Below are 6,000 nucleotides of genomic sequence, written 5' to 3' on the forward strand. Positions count from 1 at the left end.
AATACTCAAACAAATATTCATCATGGTACTTAACCCTTGTGCCTCTTTTTCCCCTTAGATTAGAGTGGGATGTGTATTGAGAAATAAATGTGCATGTATGAGTGTTGGAAACATAAGTGTTACATTTACTTGTGGAGTTAATGTACAGCACATTTGCCATACTTTATATTCTATTGACCTTATTATATTTCTATATGTATGAACACAGTCAAAATAATAAAGAAAATTAACAACTGACAAGCCAAAAATGTCCTTAGTGAGGCATAAGGGTTAAAGAAACGAGGTTAAACATAAATCATTCACTTGTATTTCCATGCAGTTTGTTTACATTCACTTCAGTCAGTTAAGTTCATTACAGAGCTAAGCATCCTCATATCTACCGCTGTGGTAGATATGAGCGGCGACTTAAAAATCACCAGTAATATGTTTGTGAATTTGTGATGATTCCAGCAGGGACATAACACCGGCTAACGTTAGCTCATAACAAAGGCTGACATAACCATCTCACATTCAGTGTAAGTAAGAGTCAAAACGTTATTAGGTTATTACCTGTCTCCTAGAACATAATCACCATCCAATCAAAACCTGTCGATCAACACAAACACATTGGATCTGCCATTTTCTGATCCCAATGAAGCACCGTAAAGCCAGAAGCAGCAGCTGTACAAACGTGAAGTCATCCATTGTTGTTGTTGTTGCTGCTGCTTCTTCTCCGTGGTGTTGTTGCTTCGATGTTCGCGCCAAGGTTTATGCAAACGCAGTGACGTAACTGACATATACAGTGACGTAATGACGTGGCTCCCCTTAGCACCCCGAGCTATGGAAAAGCAAATGGTTCTCAGCTGGCTCGCAAGTTGAACGAGTTGTGAACCCGCAGCAGCACTGGCCCCAAACCAGCCCTAGAACTGATTTGGTGGAAAAGGGGCATCAGTAAGGAGCTTAATATACGGCACATTGTAATTATCATAGTTTATGGGTTGGGGGCAGCTAAGTCCCCCAAGCCAGGGTGTCAGCTATGAATCTGAGTGAATTGAGTGAATTCGGGTATTGTTCATCTCCAAAAGGCCACCCCAAAATCCACCAGAATGCAGGAAATCACATCAACCAAATCCAAAATTTTCTGGGCGGGGGGTGTCCCTGAAATGAATTTTGGCAGGTTGGGATGTCTGTAAAGTGTTCTGTGAGTTTATGTATTACCTCCCTCTCACAAGTGAGCTGTCTTAAACGTTTATGCTTAAACAGACACTCTTACTTTATTTCCACTTTTTCTTTCAGTTGAACTGTTTTGATATTTACTACTCTATTTATAAACCAACACAGAAGAACAATAATAATACACACATGAATTGGGCTTCTGAGAAACTATGTACAGAAATAAATATCTTTCACACTTGGATAGCCTGGCATGGTGGTGTAGTGGTTAGCACTATCGCCTCACAGCAAGAAGGTTCTGGGTTCGAGCCCAATGGCTGATGGGGGCTTTTCTGTGTGGAGTTTGCATGTTCTGTCTGTGTGGGTTTCCTCCGGGTGCTCCGGTTTCCCCTACAGTCCAAAAACATCCAGGTTTTGAATAATTTATGAATGTTATGTTTGAATGTGTACCCCACCTCTCACCCATAGTCAGCTGGGATAGGCTCCAGCTTGCCCGCGACCCTGCACAGGATAAGCAGCTACAGATAATGGATGGATGGATTGACTTAGATGGCCACATAATTTTGAAACTAACATTCATAAATATCCCAGCAATGCTTTGAAAATTAAACACTAAACTCAAAGGAGCTTGAAGTTGGATGAAAGATGAGCAACCTCGAAATTGTAACTTGTAAAGCTTTAAGCTTCTCTTGATTTAATGCAGTGGAGTCTCTACTGTGTGCTCTTTTTTGTATGTGAGAGTTTGAGAAAAAAAGTATTGAAGATTTTTCTGGAAAGAGGAAGGAAGAGCAGATACAGTGCCTGTACACACTAAAAGAGAAATTAAAGATCTGGGATACACTCATCCTCTCTTTCTTTCCTTGTAGTGTGATTGAAAGCGAGAAACCACAGGAAGTGTTGAGACTTGAACACACACCACACCTCATTCAGTCAGTCATTAGAGTTACAGGATGGAGCTCAGTCCACTCCCGGTGATGCTCTGTGAGTAAATGTTCTCTTTGTGTCTTCATTAGAGTGAGTGGTGGGGTATAAAGTTCTCCATCTGCAGTCTGAATGTCCTGAGTGATGAGTTTGTGTCATTAGGACATGGGTTTATGTCCCAGTGCTGAGATTATCACACTCTTAATCATAATATTTGCTTTAAATAAAGCAATTTTCATTAAATAAAGGCATTAATCAGCAGAATATTGACTTTTGTATTTCTTACAGCTGGTAGTTTAGATTTTCTGAATAAGATTGAATCTTTTGTGTCTACAATATGCTGTTTCCATGAACATACTGAATAATTTTCAGATATACGTCATGTTTTCTGTTTCCTTTTTAGTGCTGGTTTCACTGATACCAGTGGCCCATGTTCAAGGTGATTTATACTGTATACACTTGATCCTTTAAATTGTGTAAATTTCTTCTTTCTAATGGGGCTATAAAGGTTGTGTAGAATTTGTTACTCGTTGTTTAATAATCATTCAGAAGAATTATGTTCATTTCAGATAAATAATGGTAATAAAATAAGAAAACAATGACCAACAAAAATTCTGATGGGAATACATAGTTTTACATGAGTTTCACTGTGGTTCTTTAATTTGACATAAAAATCCCTTTAGAGATGCATCAATACTGGTACTAAAAATGCTCCAGTATGAACAGACAAAGCCAGGTGATCCCATGTGACATGAGCTTAGTGTATGCTGTTGCATTAATGAACAGATGACACAAAACAACAATGATGTGGACGTACTTCACAAACTATGATCCCAGCAAAACCAGTGACTGTATATATGGGTTGTCATAGTAACAGGGATTCAAAAGTAAAGCCAAAATTGTCTCTGAGGCCTTCTCGTGGCTGGCTGCAGTACAGTTGTAACCCCGCCCATTTCTATGTTACTCTATGGGAAAAGTGTCAAACTTCCATTTTAAGTTACATCTCACCCCAATTATATTCAGCAACAGTGCTGTCATTTTTATACATGGACCCTGAGATCGACCTCAAAATATTCTCATGATCAATGAATTTTATTGGTGTTATTTGGTGATAAAACAGGGTGTGGTTGATGAGCTGATTGACAGTTTTGGACATGACAATCGAGCCTCATGAACACACATTCACTTTCCAACACACACCTGAATCTCTTTACAGTTCTGCAGCAAAGTCATGTCCTGTTCTGCTGTAAACTCTTCTAACAGACCCTCAGCAGGAAATTCTCTGCAGTTTTTCAGTATGTTGCTCATTCTGATGTCTAAGCGAGCTTATTGTACTGACATTATAACTAGCAAACATGAGTGAATGAAGCGATGGGATAAACCAAGGCAGATAACACGCGCAAAATTTCAAAGCAATTTTTTTTTTAATTGACTGTATGATCTTAGCAAACACTCAAAGTAGCTTGGGAAGGTCAAAAGTTCTGATTTGTGTACCAGCCATCAGGATTTTCTAGATTAATAAATACTTTTGAATATAAGGTCTGAATTTTAGATTTGAGACGCAGCTCATGACAATAATCACGACAGCAGAGGAAAGTTCCCTTAGAGACAGAGTGCATCAGTGTGTTTAGGGATTTTTATGCACAGTGACATTAAACATTTTACAGTTTGACTTGGAAACTTGACAGAGATTTTTTGGCTCTTGTATCTTGTGTAAGTTGTTTTTAGATGTTCTGGATGTACGTAAGATACACAGTGAGTGTGCTGCTGCTTCTGAAGGTCTCATCTCATTATCTCTAGCTGCTTTATCCAGTTCTACAGGGTCGCAGGCAAGCTGGAGCCTATCCCAGCTGACTACGGGCGAAAGGCGGGGTACACCCTGGACAAGTCGCCAGGTCATCACAGGGCTGACACATAGACACAGACAACCATTCACACTCACATTCACACCTACGCTCAATTTAGAGTCACCACTTAACCTAACCTGCATGCCTTTGGACTGTGGGGGAAACCGGAGCACCCGGAGGAAACCCACGCGGACACGGGGAGAACATGCAAACTCCGCACAGAAAGGCCCTCGCCGGCCACGGGGCTCGAACCCGGACCTTCTTGCTGTGAGGCGACAGCGCTAACCACTACACCACCGTGCCGCCACTTCTGAAGGTACAAAGTATAAACCAGAGCCCTCTGCTTCACATCAGGCCAAACCACACCACACCAGAGTTTTTTATTTTTTCCATAACAGCACTTCTGACTTGCCTGGTAAGTCAGGACAGGAAATATTTCTGTAGTTTTTACTCAGATATGTTACACATGAACATGTTACTGATGTAATAAAATGTTTCAATGTTACAGTCGGTCTAAATTCTAAACCTGGATATTTTTTAAAGTATTGCGTGGTTAAAGCTTGCAGGTGCAGAAAATTCATCATGTCCATTTGCCCCCCCAAAAAAAAAAAAAAAAAATTGTCAACATTTGGTTCAATACTAACAAGGTAACAAATTTTATTGTGTGTATCAAGAGGTGCCAAAACTATTTACTCATACTCAGTCTGTAAAAATGGCATTGATGCATCTTTAGTTTATGTCTAATTAAATAATTCACAGTGTTGTTTAAAATGACTATTTCCACTTCTGCACACTTGGTAATTACTTTAGTATATTTTAACAAATCATCATTATTATTATTATTATTATTATTATTATTATTTGAACAAAGTATATTACATTATCTTTATTTTGTTTGTATTTTGTTTTATACAGCAGTCTCACATAACATTTTGTTAAGGGCCTTGAGGAAATTGGTTCCGGGCTTTGATGGCTGTTGTAGCCGTCCCGCCTACTGGAGAAATGCTGGGGTCCTTGACGTGGCGAAGATGGGGGTGAGCTGGGGTAGCGTTGTCCCCTTTGGTCTGGGGATTGATGGTGGTGAGAATACCCCTGCTCCGGCGAGAAGCCACGCTTGGTGACCCAGCATAATGTTGATATCTCTGCGGTGATGCATGCGGAAAGAAGCGTGAAGCTGCTCTTCCCCGCTGATGAGGGGACCATTCTGGTGAGCGCTGGCGCTGCCTGAAGTCCTCATGCCTGGATGGTGAAGACTTGTGTCGTTTTAAGTTGGTCACCGCCAACCTCAAACCTCAACTTCCACTGACAGTTGTTTGATGGCTGATAATACATCAGGGGTTTGGTCTGAGGATGCTGCTGCTTTGGTGGACACCATTGCTGTGAGGTGTGCAACTGGTTGTGAGCCGGTGTTAGAACTGGAAATAGTGGTGGCTGCATTCTGTGGTTGTGCAAGCCGAAGTGCTTCTTGTGCTCGCTCCCACTTACATGCCACTGCTAGGGCCTCCTCCAACGTGGTAGCCCCATTGTTCGTGGCACTTCACTTGCAAAACTGGGTCTAGTCCAGCAACAAATCGTCAGAACCACTCCATAGTTATAGCCGTCTTTTCATAATTTGGAAACACTTCAAAAACTAGCCTAGTTATCTCTGCAGCAAAAACTTCAAGCAGCTCCTTCGGCATGCGCTGCCGGGCATTCACAAAAGTCTGAAAATGTTGCAAAACTGCTTGCTGCCAAAAACATCAGTCAGTCGGGAAACACACGCATCATAGTCCTTCAGTGTGGCGGGTGGCAGTGATAACCAGTATGCTAAGGCATCGCCGCTTAGCCTAGCTGGCAAAATGGTAGTTAAATCCTGTTGCTGAGACGCAGGACACGCTCGTACAGCGAGCTTTAATCTGGCTTTACACAAAGAAAAACTTTCTTTGTCCTTACTGTCACCGTGGGCAGCACGGTGGTGTAGTGGTTAGCACAGTCGCCTCATAGCAAGAAGGTTCCGGGTTCAAACCCAGCGGCCAGTGAGGGCCTTTCTGTGTGGAGTTTGCATGTTCTCCCCATGTCTGCGTGGGTTTCCTCCGGGTGC

The sequence above is a fragment of the Neoarius graeffei genome, chromosome 1 (genome assembly GCF_027579695.1).
Source record: "Neoarius graeffei isolate fNeoGra1 chromosome 1, fNeoGra1.pri, whole genome shotgun sequence".
NCBI classification, from domain to species: domain Eukaryota; kingdom Metazoa; phylum Chordata; class Actinopteri; order Siluriformes; family Ariidae; genus Neoarius; species Neoarius graeffei.